Source organism: Vicugna pacos, chromosome 1 (assembly GCF_048564905.1).
Source record: "Vicugna pacos chromosome 1, VicPac4, whole genome shotgun sequence".
Classification (NCBI taxonomy): domain Eukaryota; kingdom Metazoa; phylum Chordata; class Mammalia; order Artiodactyla; family Camelidae; genus Vicugna; species Vicugna pacos.
Window position 1 is genome coordinate 113,233,522 of NC_132987.1, and position 18,336 is coordinate 113,251,857.

Below are 18,336 nucleotides of genomic sequence, written 5' to 3' on the forward strand. Positions count from 1 at the left end.
CAAAAGCTTGGCTCCTGTTGGCTGCTCCATCCCTCATCCTTCACAACCAGCCACCAGATCCCAGCCTTTCTGCCTCCTCATGGAGCTCCTGGGCCACCCCCAGGGGACCCACTTGTTCAGACCCTTCATGCATTAACTCTGGACAAGCTCCCACCAGCCTTTTTCCTACAGTCTCTCCTCGCAGGAAATCCATCCCACATTTCAATAAGAGATGAATCTCCCCCCAGGGGGGCTTAAATCAGTTTCTGAAATTTACAATGTTTCCAATTGATCAAAGTAAACACCATGGTCCTTTGCTTGACATCAAAAGACTCTATTTGGCCTCCATCACCCGGCCATCTCAGGAAGATTTAATCGCCTTTCCCTGGACCCAATTATTCAAGGGGCTCCCATCTCCCTTGCAACTGGTTCCATTAGTGGACGCTTCTCTGGTGGAAGAGAGATTTCTCTCACTAGTGGGTTTGGGAGAAGCAACAGAGCCTTGGAGCCCAGCGCCTTTCTCCTCCCTCTTTATCTTGGGGGCCAAGTTGCACACTTGGCAGAACCAAGCCCAGGTTTTCAGACTCTGGGGGTCCCTGGCTGCCTACGAGTGTGCTAGGAACCCAGCCCCTTTATGCGTCAGTACAACTTACATCCTCCAATATCGTATTTCACAGTAATAAAAGCAATAGAGTTTTTTTTGTTTGTTTGTTTTTGTTTTTGTTTTTGCCTCTCATCTGCCTTATTCCTTTTCCTACTTCTCAGTTAGTGTCGAAGTCAAGGAAGAGAAGAGAGGAGTTCTTAACTGGGTCTCCCTTAACCCCAACGATACCGCCACTTTGCTCCTGTGAGGCCCCCTCCTAGGAAGGCCTACTACCTCTCTCTTTCTGCCTAGTCCTTACCGTCCATCAAAGCCCTCCTAAAGTTTCACACCACTTGAAGCTCCCTGCGTCTCCTGGGCCCTGGGCTACCCTGCTGCTTAGCAATGGTACACTGCCCCATCGTATTCTTGGACAGCTCATCTCACACTCTGGGGGAAATTCTCACCTGCTTATGTTTGCCTCCCCAGTGAATCGTGCATGAAGGCAGGTACGTCTCCTTGAGCTCCTTCTCAGTCTTACCTTCCACAGCACCTGCACGGGGTGCTGTTCATAAGCTCTGGGCAGCTGGGTCTCCCCATCTCAGCTCAGATGCCATGGAGACCCCACAGTGTGGCTTCAAGACAACACCAGCATAGTCCTTTTAACTTCCAACACCCTGTGGCCTCAGACAGCAATTCCACCCCCCAAAAATGGGCAACAATTGTCAAGACCCAGGTAATTTGCACAGATCCCTTCTCTCACCACATGTCTATACTGTCCCAAATAATTTTGTCTTGAATAAGGAGCAAAATACAAGATAGCAAGGTCATAAGGCGGGCGTGTTTGCTTGCAACGCCCAGGCGCCCGTGGGCTCCTTCAGAACTTACTTTCTTTTGGTCTCCCCAGTGGTGCTGGTGCTGTGTAAAGAGAGGGGTGCTCAGTGGACACTTGTTAGCTCAATGTTTGCTTAACAATGGGAATGATATCCAAACTCAGTTATTAGGGTCACATTTGTTGTTAGGTTACGTAATATGGTATTTGGTTACTTGAGGTTAATCTATGCTTTAGTTGCAGATAAAATAAATAATGAAAAGAATGATGTGTATAAAACTCACTTAGGATATGTGTGTATGTGAGACAGGGAAAGAATGAAAGACAGAGAGAGCAAGGGACACAGAGATTGTCTAAGGGCAGACTTGAAATAAAGTACTATCCACATGGGCAAAACATGTCTCATAACAGGCATTTTGCAATTCCCTAAGCCTCCCTGAGCGCGGAATTGGAAGATACACCTCCGATTCCAGCGACGGTGAGTGAAATAAACCATGTGTTCCTGTCTGGTGCGTGGATCTGAGGAGCAGCCCATTCTAACCGAGAACAAAGGTTTGGGGAAAAGCAATTCCATGCACAATGCAGCAGAATGATTGACAGGCTGATTATTAGGCCGAGTTGGCCTCATCTGGCCTTTCTTAAGTGCAATATGGTAGGTCTAACGTGACATACGAATGCGAAACTCCTGGAAGGTCCTGCAAAGGAGACAGTGCAGCTGGCAGCCTGACACCCGAGCAGCTGGGAGGGGAAGGCTTGGTTTCTGCACATTAACACATTTGACATTTGGTATCTAAAGGGGAGAGCTGATAAATAACCCGCCAACGATGACACTCTGTAACGACAGCTTTTATTACCAGCCAGTGAATCCTCCACGCCAGCCCTGTCCTTTCAGGCCATCTGGTGTTGCAGTCTTATTTACTTATTTTTATTTTCCTGGGGCCTGAACTTGGAAAGTTTGCCTTCTGCCAGTGTCAAGTTTTGAAGCTGATTCAAGGGCTGGGGCAGTGGCTCTTGGTAGGTGACTCAGCACTAAGGTCTGAAGAAAATGGGAGGTTTTACCAGGTGGTCTTGAGTTTGGGGTCCACCTGCATGAAGCCAGTTGTCATCCTGGGACCAGAAGAGTGGGGGAAATTTGCCTCTTGATTCCTACCTCTTTTCAGAACCATTGTGCGTAGTTTCTGCCTTGAATCCCCCACATTTATTGAGCACCTACTACGTGCCCCAATAATATATGTTCTAGAGACATAAATAAGGTTATTTACATTAAAAGGAATGAAATAATACCATTTGCAGCAACATGGGTGGACCTAGAGATGGTCATACTAAGTGAAGTAAGTCAGAGAAAGACAGTAAAATATCATATCACTTATATGTGGAATCTAAAAAAAAGGGCACAAAAGAACTTATTTACAAGACAGAAACAGACTCACAGATATATTCAACAAACTTATAGTTACCAAAAGGAAAAGGAGGGAGGAGGGATAAATCAGGACTTAAGGATTAACAGATACACACCACTATATATAAAATAGATAAACAGCAAGGACCTACCATATAGCACAGGGAACTAGATTCAATATCTTGTAATAACCTATCATGAAAAAGAATCAAAAAAGAATATATATATGAATTACTTTGCTGTGCACCAGAAACTAACACAATACTGTAAATTAACTATATCCCAATTTTAAAAAATGAGAATTGGAAGATGCCCGAAGACCTGATGCTTCCAAACCTTTGCTTCTGCTTTGAGAGCTTGTGATAAGCATTGGTGAGAGACACCCCTGAAACTCTGAGGAAATACACAGACCTTCTCACCCCTCAAATTTATATACCCATCTATCCACAAATTTTGCAGACAATTACTGGGGTTGATAAAAAGACCCATAGTCTCTGAGTTAAAAAAAAAAAACAAGGCACCCAAAGTAAGTCCCTTTGTGACTTTAACCTTCCTAGGTCCTCAGCTTCCATGGTGCCGGCACACACCCTCTTAGAAGAGGGCCCACACCTGCAGCTCTTTGTAAAGCAAACCAACCATCGGATATGACAAAGGGGGCTGATGACCGTTTGCTGGCTTTGACCTCACTGCATGGGGGTGATAAATAGGCAGAGAAGCCACAAAAATAGTCTCCAATAATCTTTAGACCTGTGGAAGTTCAGCTTGACCTAGAAATTTTGCATCTATTAATTCCACCTCCTCCTGCTCGTGGCCGTTTTGAGGTCCTTCTGCTACTGCAAGTCTTTTTAAACTGGCAAAATTGAGTCGTATGTGTCATCAATACATTCCCCGTGTGTGCCCTGGTCCTCCAAGGCACACAGGTTTCTCTGGACATAAAACAGAAGTGTAGCAAGAAGAAACAAGGCATCTTACATGTTGGATTTATAATCTGAGTTCAGCTATAGGTGTCTGTTTAGCCCACAGGGCTGTGAGCCCTTTGAAGGTAGGAGCTAGGTTGTGTTCACGTCTGTACCCCCAGACTCAACACGTAATAGGTGCATGACAGATAAATGCCTGGTAAACAAGTAAATGAGTGAAGCAAGTTTATATTCTGAAGTTCACGATCAATTGCTGGTACCCTACACTGCTTTTTCTCTCCAAAGGTGCAGAAATTTGCTGTTCTTATAGCCCCAAATCCAGTTCCAGTTTTCAACATAAAATGTATGCCACCTTTTACCCATGCTCTTTCTCCCTCAACTTCAGGGGATCTCAAATGTTTGGGGGCCAGAGCAAAATGAAACCGATCAGAGGGAAGTGATACCATCAGCCATGATTTCTATGGACTGAACGTCCATTCATTGTGAACCCCCAACCCCCTGTGTGATGGTATTAAAAAGTGAGGCCTTTGAGAGGTGATTAGGGCTTTGAGAGTGAAATACTTATGATGGGGTTAGTGCCTTTAGAATAAAAGACCCCATATATTTATACAATGGAATACAACTCAGCCGTGAAAAAAATAAAGTAATGCCAATTGCAGCAACATGGATCATCATTCTAAGTGAAGTCAGCCAGAAAGAGAAGGAAAAATACCACATGATATCACTTATATGTGGAATCTTAAAAACACACACACACACACACACACAAATGAACTTAATTACAAAACAGAAACAGACTCACAGACATAGAAAACAAACTTACCATTACTGGAGGGAAAGGGGTAGAAAGGGATAAATTGGGAGTTTGAGACTTGCAGACACTAACTATTATACATAAAATAGATAAACAACAAATTTGTATTGTATAGTACAGGAAACTATACTCAATATCTTATAGTAACTTACAATGAAGATGAATGTTTGTATGTATATGGATGACTGAAACAGTATGCTGTACACCAGAAATTGATGCAGCATTGTAAACTGATTAACTTCAATTTTAAAAAATTATAGATACTCAATTGAAAAATACTAAAAGACCGCAGAAGCTCCACAACCCTTCCACCACGTGAGAACATAGTGAGAACTCTGCCATCTAAGAACTGGGAAGTTCTCCCCTGACCCCAAATCTACCAACACCTTGATCTTGGACTTCGCAGCTTGCAAAACTGTGAGAAATAAATGTGTGCTGTGTATAAGCCACCCGGTCTATGGTATTTTGTTTTAGCAGCCTGAACGGACTAAGACAGTGGTGCTAATTGAACCTGGTTTGGATTTTGCTTTCTGGGCTTTGTTGACTTCTGTTCCCAGACCCCATCTCCCAGTCACTAGTCTTGTGAGTTCCTCGGTCCAATGGGTCAGCCCCAGGACAGGATGAGCCATCCCGCACCTGCATGTCCCTAGCACTGGTCATCAGACTGAGATGCACCAAACCGGCCACCTGACTGCAGGGTGGCAGCTCCCACCCCAACCCTGCCCTGTGGTCTCCCTGGGGGTGCCTCTCCTCTACCTGGGAACAATTCCACTCAGATCTTCCTCTGGTCTCCTTCTTCATGTCTGTCCCACTTCCCCAGTCCAGAGCATGGCCAGTTCTGCTGGGGGACCCTGAACTCCGAGGGCTCTGAAGCTACAGTGGAGCTGTGGGGGAAGGACAGAGGCTAGCCCCTCTAGTCTCTCTGTCCAGCTCTGTCACCTGGATGTGCTACAGTCTCACATTGTACCTCATGGATTCACCTCTCTCAGCCTCTTGCCCTAGCCCCACCCTCTAAGGGGCATCATATTATCCGTGAGTGGGGAGTGAGGAGTACGGTGGAAATGTTACCCCTTCACTCTCCCATCTCCCCTCCCTCAGAGCTCAGGTGCCTCCCAACTCCTCATTTCTCCTTTAGCCCAAACATGCAAGTTGAAACCTCCAAACTGAAAAACTGACTGTCAGGGCAGCCCCTCGGAAGGGAGTAACAGCTGGAGTTCTTTCCCACTCCTAGAATCCAGGGCTGCGAGGCGCCTCGAGGCAGATGACTGCGGCTGGCTTCTAGGTGGGCCCCGCCCCCATCTCTTATCTACCTGATTAAGTCAGATTCAGTCAACATCAAAGGCTGCCTGTGGGCCCGTGCAAAAAGAAGAGGGGCCACACGATGAAAAATGAGGAAAGACGGCAAAGATCTATGCCCAGAATCTGTCTCAGATGTTAATTTTGTTTGTTTTATTTTAACATGAGCTGAAAGGATCCCTCCTCTGCCCTGGGAGCCACCACCAGGGATGGTCAGCACAGCGAGGGAGAGGGTGGGAGAGGGTGGGAGAGGGCGGGGCCTCGGGCTCGGAGCTGTCGCATCCTTAATAGGAAGGAGAAAGGTCTCTCAAATCCTGAAGAGTTCACGAGCAAAGGTCTATGTTAGCTGGTTCTTCCAGCCTCCGCAGATTAGAATCAGCTGTTCACAACCAGATCCTGCGGCAGCAACATAAATAGGAATTCATGTGTTTTGGCCCAAAGGGAAATGATCTCATTCCATTTCACCAAAGTTCGAGCAACTTGCTCTTGACGTGATAGAATGGTAGAGGATAGGTAGATAATCAAATCATAACAATAAAGGTAGATAAAGATAGATAGATGATAGATAGACAGAGATCCAGTCAAGATGAAACTATATGGAGCTCTGGACCTGGATAAAGAACTTCAAGAGAAAAAAATTTATAGAACGAAAGAAACCGTCTCCCTTCCATTTTCCTTTTTGCCCTGAAAGCCATTCTCTTTCCAAGAAATGTGTTTTATTTAAGAGGGCTACTGCTTTCAACTGTAACCTGCAAAACTATTCCTTTTTTTTTCCGAGACAGCAGATTTGTCACTTCCCTGATTTTACTTTATTTTTCTGACACGTTGGTATGTGCCTCTGCAAATGGCAAGAAAAACTCGGTGATGATGCTGAAATGGTCAGCTCTACTGCCATTCAGGGCCTGAGAACTCACTGTTGCAGGGCCGCCCTGTGCACTGGGAGATGTTTAGCAAAATTCCTCACCTCTATCCACTACACGCCAGTTGTGACATCCAAAAATGTCTTCAGACATTGTCAAACGTCCCCTGGGAGGTACCATTCCCCCGGTTGGGAACCACTGTTCTGAAAGAATAAGGCTGTGGCAACGGGGGATCTCAGTCACACAGTGACGTGGACAGAGTATTTTTAAACTCTACAGATGTTGGAGGAGTCACACGTGTGCCTTTTCAGGCACATCCCTGTACCTGTGCAGGAAATGGGGGGGGGGTGGAATTGTCTTAGTAAGTCTTTCTGTGGTGCCAGAAAAAAGGAATCTAGGAAAAATTCCAGGAAAAAAAAAAAATCAAAAGGCGCTTGTCCATCTGAGATGATCAAGAAGGACTAATTGCAATCCTGGGTCATGTAAACTCTGCAGCCTTCTGCTTCCCACAGTGGCGGGAAGGGGGGACCGGTCGGAGCCCCTCTCAGCCCTGCCGGTGCGCTGTTGTTGCTTCTCCACAGGGTGATCAAAAGACTTCAGCGGCACATAATGTGGAAGGATAAACCCTCTACACTGAAAGCATGCGATTCACCTGCCCACACCCAGAGTTTCAGGGAAGCAGGGCACATTCACTCAACAATCATTGAGATCTGCACTTTGTCCGGCGGTGGGTACACAGTGGGTTTGCTATGGGACTCAGTTTTGGCTGCTCGCCACTCAAAAACCAAGAGACGAGCGTTGGTAGGAAAGGAAAGTTTGCTCTATTCAGGAGGCTAGCAACCTGCACAGTCAGGCAGAGGACACCAGGTCGGTTGGCGGGGGTGGGGAGGTTCTGTCTTCGGAAAGATCCACAGGGTCCTGCTCAGTTACAGGTTCTCTGTAAGGACAGATGGGCACAGATCAATGCAAAAGTGCTTGCCTCCCGCCCGCAGGAGCAGAGACATCTGCTCCTATTTTGTGTGTGCTTGAGTCTTCTGTACAGAAACAGCACTCAGCCAGTCCCTGGCAGGGACCCCTTTGGCTGTCTGGTGAGGCCTATGGACACTTTTTCAGAAAAAAATTTTGATATTCATAAAGTAAGATACATAAGGTTACAAAGGGAACCCGTTATATTGAAAGACAGTTATCAAAAAGATTATAATCCATGATACAGTTATTTCCATGCTTCTTTATTAATGCATGAGCTCCAAGGTCTTGGGCAGGACTAACAATTACAACCCTTTTGGAGAGGTGGTGAGAACACGTGATACGTTGAGGTGTCTGCCTTAACTGTTACGTGATAAAAAATAGATCTGTGTGCCTACTGGTTTCAAAGTTGCAGGCACTATTACTACTACTGGCTTATGTTTGATGTTAAAGGAAATGCACAATTTCAGTTAGTAGACACTTAAAACTGCAAGTTCTCAGATCAAGTTCACCAACCTCCTGAATTCACAGGCCCGTGCATCCCTGCAGATTCTGTGCCCTGATGTAGGAATGCTGCCTCCCTCATCACAGGGACTGGCTGGTGACCCAGGCTGGCCAGTCCCCTCCCTGTGGACATTTTTCAGGGGTGGGAGTTTTTTAGGGATGAATGGTTGACCCGAATCAGACCAATTCGGGTCCTCTCTGGAACTTTTCTGTCAAAACTCTCATGGAGGTTCCTCTTCACACACAGAGGATATTCTGGGTGTATTTATTTAATTTTAAATATGGACTTCATGCTCCAGAGATGCCTGAAGGAATGGAAGAAAGAAGAGGATGCTTTAAAATTCTAGTTTATCTGTCATGTTGCATTAGATATGACAACGTGCCTGGACCACAGGCTGCCCACATATTTGGTCAAATATTATTCTGGGTGTGCCTGTGAGGGTGCTTCTGGCTGAGATCAGCATTTGAATCAGTGGACTGAGTCCAGGAGATGACCTTCCCCAGTGGGGTGGACACATCAGGTACATCCAACCCACTGAAGGCCTAAACAGCACAAAAGGTCAAGTAAGGGAGACTTCACTCTGCCTGACCGTCTTCAAGCTGGGCATCACCCTTCTCCTGCCTTCTGACCCAGACTCAGACCAGAACCACATCATCTTCTCCCCTGGGTCTCCAGCTTGCTGACTGCAGACCTCAGCACTTCTCAGCCTCCATAGTCACGTGGGCCAATTCCTTACAATAAACAAACAAATATATATGTCCTATTGGTTCTGTTTCGCTGGAGAACCCTGACTAATATACCATCCAGGCCTAAAGTCCATGGCACAAATGTGTTTAGGGGCGGGGGAGTACAAAGACACAAACAGCCGACCATCCCCACTTCCCAGGGTAGAGACCAACTTTTATAATATCTTAAAACCAGGGCAGGAGGGTCAAAAAAAAAAAAAAGACTCATTGAGAATAACTGAGCCCATCCTCTGGAATGAACAAGTACAGGTTGACTGTGTGGCAAACACTAGTCCCACAAACTGAGAAGAACATGCCGAGTGGTTCTGAGGTTAAGTTCCAATCCCTTCTCACTGTGCAGCTAGAAATAGCCTCAGTCAGGAGTAGCTGGGGATAGCCTGGTTCTAGATGAATCCCCTGCTTCTCTCATCCCCTGATTGTTGACGCCCTGGCCCCTGCAGAGGTCCCGTGAGGGTGTGTGTCTCAGGAAGCCAAAGCTGGTAGCCCAGGTGAAGGAGGAGAGAAAAGCTCGAAGCAGGGGTCTCAAATCGCAGTGTAGAGTCCAGGTGGAAGGCTCAGGGACTCTGCAGAGAAGGTCCAGGGTTCGAGAGAGCCAGTGGGAGGGGTGCTGGTGAAGTCCTGGGACGAGGCTGCTGTGGGAAGATGGCTGGGACTGAAGGACCGGGCACTGAGGACACTTGGCATCAGCCAATGCCCTTATCTGGAGCCAATTCAGCATCCAACCCTTTCTCCTCTCGTGGTTGCCATGCCGACAGCAGACATGTTTAGTCTCCCTATTAGTAACAAATCCCCATTCGGACCCCAAGGTGCGGGCTCACCATCTGCAGCTCGGTCGGTGGGCTCATTTCAACCGCACAGCTCGACTCCCTCAGCGTGACCAACCCGAGAGCATCTGGGTGTGGCCTCACCTCTACCTAAAACCTAACACTGAAAAACTCTTTTTAAATCGAATATTACAAACTCTGTCTCAGTCACTCAATGCCTCCTTTTCATTTTGTGAGTGAAAAAACAAGCCGCAAAATGTTTCAGGAGATTTAGGACAGGAAAGTCCTAATTAAAGGATGTATGCTAACTTGACAATCTTAAAAAAAAAAAAAAGACCTGCTATAGTTTCCCATTAATACCCGGGATTAGCGTCTCTTCGCCATGTGACACTTTGGGGAAGTTTGGGCTCAGGATAGCTTTCAGAAAGAAGACAGTTTCCAAGCCAAGCCCTCTCTTCACAATATCTGTCCTCATTAATTCAAAAAAGATGTTGCCCTGTGGTGGTTCCTTATGTCACGCTATCAAATCTATCCGCATGGCTGTAACTCTGAGGTTTCTGTTACCTGTTTCCTCCCCACCTCCGTGTGGTTGACATTTAGACATCGGCTGCCCATCTATAGGTATTGCATGATTTGAATCTCCACATCTGTCAGTCAGTTCCAGCCACAGCCAAACAGATAACAAACCCTAGGGACCCAAGGAGTAAGGTTTTAAATAGATTTCATATTTCTGGTCCGCTTGCGGCATCTGGGAAAAGGTCTCAGGAACCCTAAGGCTGAAACTGCATATTTGGGGTGACTTCACACAAATGAAATAATCAAATCAAAGTTAGAAATATTTAGATCATTTCTGGAAAAACCGTCTGCCTGCTCTCTGATTCCAGCCCAGCCTAGGAGACTTTCCCTGAAATCTCCTCCCATTTCATCCTGAGGGTGGGAAACACGTTGCAGACTCCCTGGAGCTTTGAGTCAAGGGAAAGAAAACAAACCGCGGTGGAATTCTAGGGGGCGAACGCCAGCCGCAGAGCTGTTTCCTCCACCAGCACCTCGTGGTTGGCCCAAACCTGGCCTCGGTTGTTTTTAGTCCCTTGTCGTGCTTCTGATTCCAAAGAAACGGCTATTTTGTTTGGCTTTCGTTGCATTACTCATGCGGTGCAACATGTCTGTGCAGCCGCATATCCAAGAAAGTGAAAGCGAAGAGATTAAAAACAGATCTGTCTAGTGAACAGGTGTCGAGCATTATCTAATAGGAAACTAAATATAAAAAGAGAGACTAATTAAAGTCCTGGCGTCTCTCCTGCTGTCGGCTTCACAGCTCTTTAACTCTTAAAATCGTGGCTCAGACTGAAGACCAGAACTCACGGAGAAGGGGAGGGGCAGTGATGGCACATTCCTGTTTTAAGGTGTGTGTGTGTATGTGCATAAGGGAAGGCAGAGGGTCAGGGAGTGGGTAGTATTGCCTGACAATGCCAAACTGAGAAACAGGGCTAAGAAGTTGCTTGTCCTGGTAAGAAAAATCCAGTCTTATAGAATCTTGCTCTTCCAAGGGTGGTCCCCAGACCAGCAGCAGCAGGATGACTGGGAGCTTGTTAGAAATACAGTCATGGGCCCCTTCCCAGAGATACTGAGTCTGAACCTGTATGTCCAATAACCAATTGCCAATGGATGCATATGCATATTAAAGGTTCAGAAGCGCCATCCCAGGAACTAAAGTGGGACGGACTGGCACTTGTGGTGGGATGGGGAGTGGGGAGGGTATTTCTTGAAGGGGCAGACTTGGGTGGGATACTCTGAGGTTGCCTGAAGCAGGGGTAGGCATGTTTTTTCTGTAAAGGTCCAGGCAGTAAATAAATTTAAGCTTCCCAGGCCACACGGTCTCCGTCACAACCAGTCACTTAAATCCCTGAATTACTGCAGCCATGACCATTACGTAAATAAATGCGTATGGCTGTATCCAAAAAGATTTTATTGACAAAAATAGGCCCAATTTGGCTCAAGGGAGGTCATTCACTGACCCCGGGTCCAAGGGGACAAGTGTGTCTTCATAGAGTGTGGAATATTCTAGACCAGGTTTTGGGTTTGATTGCACCTGATGCCAAGGCTCTGGGACTCACTAATTTCTGAACCCATGTCTATGAATGAGACAAAATACTTTCAATCAGAGCTTTTTCTTTGAAAATGAGGGACATGGGATCTAGCCATGTTCCTCAAATATTATTCAGAAAAAATACTACAAACACACGTTATTGCACATTCTACTTGGAACACTCACTGTCTCCTGGGATGAGCCTCAGTAGGAAGGAGAATGAGAGAAGGAAGAAGTCAGCTCCCTCGGGTAAACCAGACGTAGCGCATCAGAGACCGTGGGCATCTTTGTTCAGCTATAAACTACAGAGCTGGGCTTGGTGTCCTCGCCTTACTTTTGTGTTTTATGGCTGGTCCTTTCCGCTGTCCACAATAACGTGGACTTACACTGATGCCTCTTTCCCAACCTGCCACACAAGATATCTGGATCACAGAAAGTCATGGAGGAGGAAAAAAATTGCTGAAAAAAATTGCCATAAAAGATTGAGAGCCAGGTGCCCCACAGTGCCAGGTTAGCAGGAACCACTGTCTGCGATTGCACTGCAAAGACTGGCTGGGCACAGGGAAAAGGCACACGAATACTTATGGGTCTTGATAACTTTCATGACCTCAAAGCAACCCTGGGTAAAATCCCATTATTTTGGTTTGGGTTCCCCCAGGAGCAGATCTGAGACTGAGATTCTAGTGCAGGTAGCTTATTTAGGAGTTGATCCCAGAAAACTCTGGTAGGAGAGTGGGGACATAAGACAAGAAAGGAAGGAAGCCATTTAACTGTGTGCTATTAAGCCAGTGACTACTATGGGCTAGTGGAGTGCAATCTTGCCGGCAGAATCCCAGGCAAGGGAGCTGGGGTATTGATATGCCAACCTTATCAGGCTTCCAGTGAAAGATGCTCTCAGATGTAAGGAGGAAGAGAACATTAACTCCTGGAACATCCAGCTTGACCCATGTGTAAACAGAGCAGTCCCCAGGGACTGGAGGTAGCCCTGGGCAGAGTCGCAGGTGGTGGCTGATGGAAATTGGGCTAGAATGCATAGAAATGGTGAGCATGGGAGAGGCGACATTCAGGGCACCAGCAGCATCTGCCATGTCATCAGAGACTGCAGCCTCCTCTGAACATATAACTGAGCACAGGCTCATGAGAAAAGACACAGAGGAAATCTGTCAATGTGGGCTGCATTCAGTTGCAAGTAACTGAAAATGTGACCAAATAATGGTTTAAATATATTAAAGGTTTTGATTTTTTCACAAAACAAGAAATTCAAAGTAAGCCAGCCAGCTCTAACATGGTGGCCCCCATAATGCCATCAGAGATATGGCTTCCTTCTGTCCTGCCATCAGCCACCTTTCTTGTGTGGCTTTGATCCTCATGTTGGTCACTAGTGGCTGTGAAATGGCAGTTCCAGCCCCAGTGCCCTGTCTGTGGTCTAGGCAAGAATCAGGGGAAGGGCAAAGGTCAAGAGCTTGATGCCAGCTGAGTGAGCTCTGTTTAAAACAGCTTTCCCAGAAGCCCCACCCATCTTTTATCTCATTGGTCAGAAGTCTGTCTTCTGTAAAGACGACTGGGGGATGGAGATTTAATTTTAAATACAGGCACATTACTGTCCTAAACAAAACTGAAGTTCTGTTGGTAAAGATGTAGAGGACAGATGTTGGGTAGGAAACTAATGGCTTCTGCCACAAAAGGCTGCCTCCAACATACATATACACACTTTGATGTTGACATATTAACATCTTGAGCAAAAAACATATGTATAAGTAGCTAATCATATCCTAGAAAACACTACATACAGAAGTTTTGGTCTGAGGATAAAGAGAAGGAAACCTAATCTAAACAAGACAAAATTTCTTTAGGGTAGACAACTAACGAGGCAGGCTCTGTCATGGCAAATGCCATGTGATTTGTTGGACACTTGAATGAATGGCTTGTTTTGTAAGTTTGGCCCAATATTTGAATAAAGGTGGCCAGTTACTGTGAAATGGGGTGTGATGAACCCAAGCTGATGAATCAGAAGCAAGAGTGACATTTCTCTAATGTGGGTGGGTTATTTAAGTCAACACTTGTGACTCCTAGTTCAACAGATTGACCTTGCATGTCTCTCTCCTCTTCCTCCCAGAACTCTATGAGAATGACAGTAGAGGGAAATTTTAAATTGTAAACCCACGAGGAGGAAAAGAATGGCACAAGAGCTGAGATAGATTACAAAGTAGATGGAGAGGCAGTACGTGACTAGTAGAGCTAGAGAAGCCCCAGATGGGAAAACAGGAGTGAGCCAGTCTCCACCCCCAGAACCATGGAAAAGCCCAGGAAACGGAGACACCAGTGCACAGGATGTTAGAGTACGTCTCCAGGCTGAAAGAGGACAGTTTAATAGTGTACACAGGACAGCTGAATCTCAATTTTTCCCATCTCCATCTCCTAGACCTGAGACAGGAAATCTGTTCCCTAGAGAAATTGAACTAAAGAGGCTCTCAATACAAGGAACTAAGCAAACAGGAGGGAAATGGAGGAATGAGGTTGAAAATATGGGAACCAAGTAAATATCTATTTACAAAATTATGGAATCTTTGTATGCTTCTCAACCTCAGAACCCTGGAAGGCAATTAAACTTTCCTCTTGAGATTTGGAAGAAAGAGTCACAGAATAAAAGACCTCCAGATATGGACACTTTGTGGTCCCCAATTGACAAGGCTACCTCACTGTTCCCTGACTCTACAGGGAAAACCTACCCATCAAAAAGCCCTTCCCAGCACAGAGGATTTCCACTCAGCTCTTCATTACCTCACTCACATATGAAGAAAAGGCTGAGTATTGCCTGATGTTTGAGGAAAGCCCTCAACATTAAAGACAATACCAAAAGCAACAAACTAGGAATAAAGACACTCTGAGTCCTACAGAAGATTTTGAATTTATGAAATAAGCTCAAGACATTATGTAAAACAACCAGAGAACAGAAAAGAGCTCTTGGGATTTTTTTTTAATTGTGGAAATGCACATAATACAAAATTTACCATCTTAACCTTTTCTAAGTATACAGTTCAGTGACATTAAGTCACATTGTTGTACAACCATCACCACTATCCAGCAGCAGAACTCTTTTCATTTTGCAAAACTGAAATATTTGTAATATTGTTTCCTGTCTCCATTAAACAACTCCTCATTCTCCTCTCACCCCAGCCCCTGGCAACCACCATTCTACTTTGTCTCTATGAGTTTGACTACTCTAAGTCCCTCATATAAGTGGAATCATACAGTACCTGTCTTCTTTAGACTAGCTAATTTCACTTAGCATAGTGTTCTCCAGGCTCATCCAGGCTGTGGCAAGTGTCAGCATTTTCTTCCTCTTTAAGGCTGAATAATATTCCATTGTATATATACACCATCATTCATTTACCCACTCATCCATCAGTGGATCTTGGGTGGCTTCCACCTCTTGGCAGTTGTGAACAAGGCTGATAAGAACAGGGATAGACAAATATTTCTTCAAGACCCTGCTTTCAATTCTTTTGAGTATAGAGCTAGCAGTTAAATTTCTGCAACATACATACTTTAATTTTCTGAGGAACTTCCAATCTGTTTTCTTGGAAAAACTTTTTACATAATAGAAAGTTTTAAAAGTAAAAGCAGTCAATCTGAAAAGGCTACATACTATACAATTCCAACTATACGACATTCTGGAAAAGGCAAAACTACAGAGACAGTCAAAAGATCTGTGGTTGCCAGGAATTGGAAAGGGGAAGGGTAAATAGATGAAGCACAGAACTTTTAGAGCAGTGAAATTCATCTCTATGATACTGTAAGAATGAATAAGTGTCATTATACGTTTGTCCAACCCACAGAATGTACAATACCGAGAGTGAGCCATCATGCAAGTTCTAAACTTCAGGTGATTAGGATGTGTCAGGTGTAAGCTCAGCAGTTGCAACAAATGTACCATTCCAGGGAATGCTGATAATGGTGGGGGTGGTGCATGTGTAGGGGCAGGGTGTATATGGGAAATCTCTGTACCTTTACCTCAATTTTGCCTCAATTTTGCTGTGAAACTTAAGCTGCTCTTTAAAAAAAAAAGGCATAATAAGAAATAAAAAAACAGTGCAGGATATTTTCCTTAAAACTTAAGGAAATTAGTTTCCAAATTGAAAGGACTTGCTGAGTGATACATGTCTTCATGAAATTCCAGACTCCAGAGAGAAAGAAAGATATTAAAGTTTTTAGGGACTGGCGGGGGAATCAGACTACATATTAAGGAATGAACTTAGAATGGCACCTTATTTCTCAATAGCATCCCCTAGGAAACAAGATACCCTTAAAATTCTACATGAAATGTTTTTTCATCTAGCAATCTGTACCCAGCTAAAATATCAATCAAATGTGAAGGTGGAATAAAAGCATTTGACAAATGCAAGCACTGGAAATTTTACCTTGTAGCATATATTTTGAAGATACTGGGAGTTTTTTTTTCCTACTAAACCAAAGGGCAAACTAAGAACCAGAAGGGGATGAATCCAATCCACAGGATTCATGAATTCAGTTCAGGGAGAGGCACACGCAAAGGGAAGGACAATAACCACCATCCTGCTGGCTGGAAGGAGGTCAGAAGAAAGAGGGGATGAAACAAATAAATTACAGGACATGTTTGCACATTTGTAAATTAAAGTGCTGATGGGGCAGTTGGAGGGGTTCATGGAATAGGAAGCAAATGAATAAATGAAGCCATCATTAACTCTGGGAAAATGATTGTACAAGAAAAGAAATACGTATGTGTGTAATTCTGACATTGAAAGAGTTGTAAAAACTTAGACGTAATTTAAAACAACATCTCTGAAGTACAGCTTTCAGCAAAGGAGAACTGGCATGGATAGAAAATGGCACAGACTTCCAGACACTGGATGGCCAGTTCTGGGAGGCAGTCTGTATACTCCTCAGAAGGTCTGGCGGGGCTGAGCTGCCCTTGCCTACCTCCATGACTTTGCTAATACAACTTTATGTGGTTTTGTCTTTCCTCTCTGTCTCATTCCCCCAGCGCCATCACTCCCGGTTTCTGGAACTGCATCTCAAATATACTATCTGCATCTCAAAAAAACAAACCCCATTTTATTCTTTTTTCCTCACTCCCTAGTTAAATCCACTCTGCAAAGGTAGTTTTTGTCCCACTATTTGAATGAAATCTAGAGCAAGTTCTCCGATTTGTAAATGTCTATGGTGGTCTTTATTAGATAATTTAAAAGCTCCCTGGTCATTGGAAATTACAAAAATGTCTTGTCATTAAAATCTCTAGACCTACCTAATGCCCTCTGACTGCGCAGGCCTATGGCAGGTTGCCTGCTGCAGAGGGTGGGCAGCTCAGCTTTCTGTTTTCTCTCTCTACCCTCAGCTTGCTAAGCAAATGTCCTGGCCCCTTCAGGGTGGGAGCAGAGGGAAGAAAAGAGAGGTAAAGGAGACAAGAGAGGCCTTATTTGATGAATGCTGTCATGAAATGGCTGTTTCTGAGTTGGGTGCATATTTTAAAATGATGCCTTCTCTTGAAGGGTACTTTTGTGAGGGTTTTGGAGATACCTTCACTGCAACAATTCTTGAGGATTTCTCATCTGTAATTCTCTTGGCAGAGGCAAATGCCTTTCCCCTGCTGGCCACCTACTGTTTCCCCTTTGGCTCCTGGGAATCCAGTGGTCTGCCTCCCTCTTGGGGTCACCATGCCCCCTAGGCTGGCCTCTTGGACATAAGATGACCTCTCTCATGTGGGCCATCTGGCCCAGGGGATATGGAACCTCAGCCATTGCTCTGACAAACTCTGGGAGGGCAGGGCATCCCTAATGCCGCTACCTCTTTTGTCTTCACCATCAGAGCCACAGGGTCTCCCATTCTAGAGTTTTCAGGAGTGATTCAGACTCCACCTACTAAGTCCCCTCAAGCTCTTGGAGATATGCATCAGGCTCTGAGGCGACTCATTGAAACCCCTTTCTTTGGGCTGGAGGGGAGGAAAAAGTATTTCACACCTTCCTCCCATGTGTGTTGGTACCAGGATCCTTAGCACTCTGACAGCTCTCTCCAGAAATATTCATCTAACCTGCAGTTTCCTAGTTTTCCACAGCCTTTCTCTATTGGCTGGAGCTGGATGGTCAGCTAAGAGCAGAATCCAGTTACTGGAGACTCCATTGCAAGTCCTGCTCAGGCAGCCTCGTGCCTCAGTTTGGAATATGGGAATCAGTAGCATCTCTTATCTTGGAGATTCAGCTTAAATTGAGAGAAAAAAAAGGGGGATGTCCCCTTTTAATATTCTATTACACACAATCTGCAACTTGGCTCAGCAATCAGCAACATTGTTAGGGTCCTAATCAGGCAAAACACTGAAGACTAATTTAACCAAAACAGACGAAAGGGCCATAATGGGATATGGGGAGCAGGGCTGAGGAAGCCACAGTTTCATCCACCCAGTGTGTAGCCAAGGCTCCTAGTTACAAACAACAGACTCCACTCTGGCTCATTAAAGCAGGAAATGAAATTGTCAAATCGGGTGGCATTCCAGAATCTGCAGCAACAATGCCTAACTCACTACAGGCTGCACTGGTGGGTGCCTCACTGTCTCCAGTGC

General features: G+C 45.2%; 1 long non-coding RNA gene across 1 annotated transcript; it reads right to left on the bottom strand.

Moving 5' to 3' along the window:
• Positions 1-8,803: 8,803 nt before the first annotated feature.
• Positions 8,804-15,189, bottom strand: LOC116280275 (uncharacterized). Its single transcript, XR_012079340.1, has 4 exons — positions 15,002-15,189; positions 11,931-12,150; positions 10,223-10,346; positions 8,804-8,879 (listed from the first exon to the last, which is right to left on the bottom strand). It is a non-coding gene; the product is annotated as an uncharacterized lncRNA (long non-coding RNA).
• Positions 15,190-18,336: the final 3,147 nt, after the last annotated feature.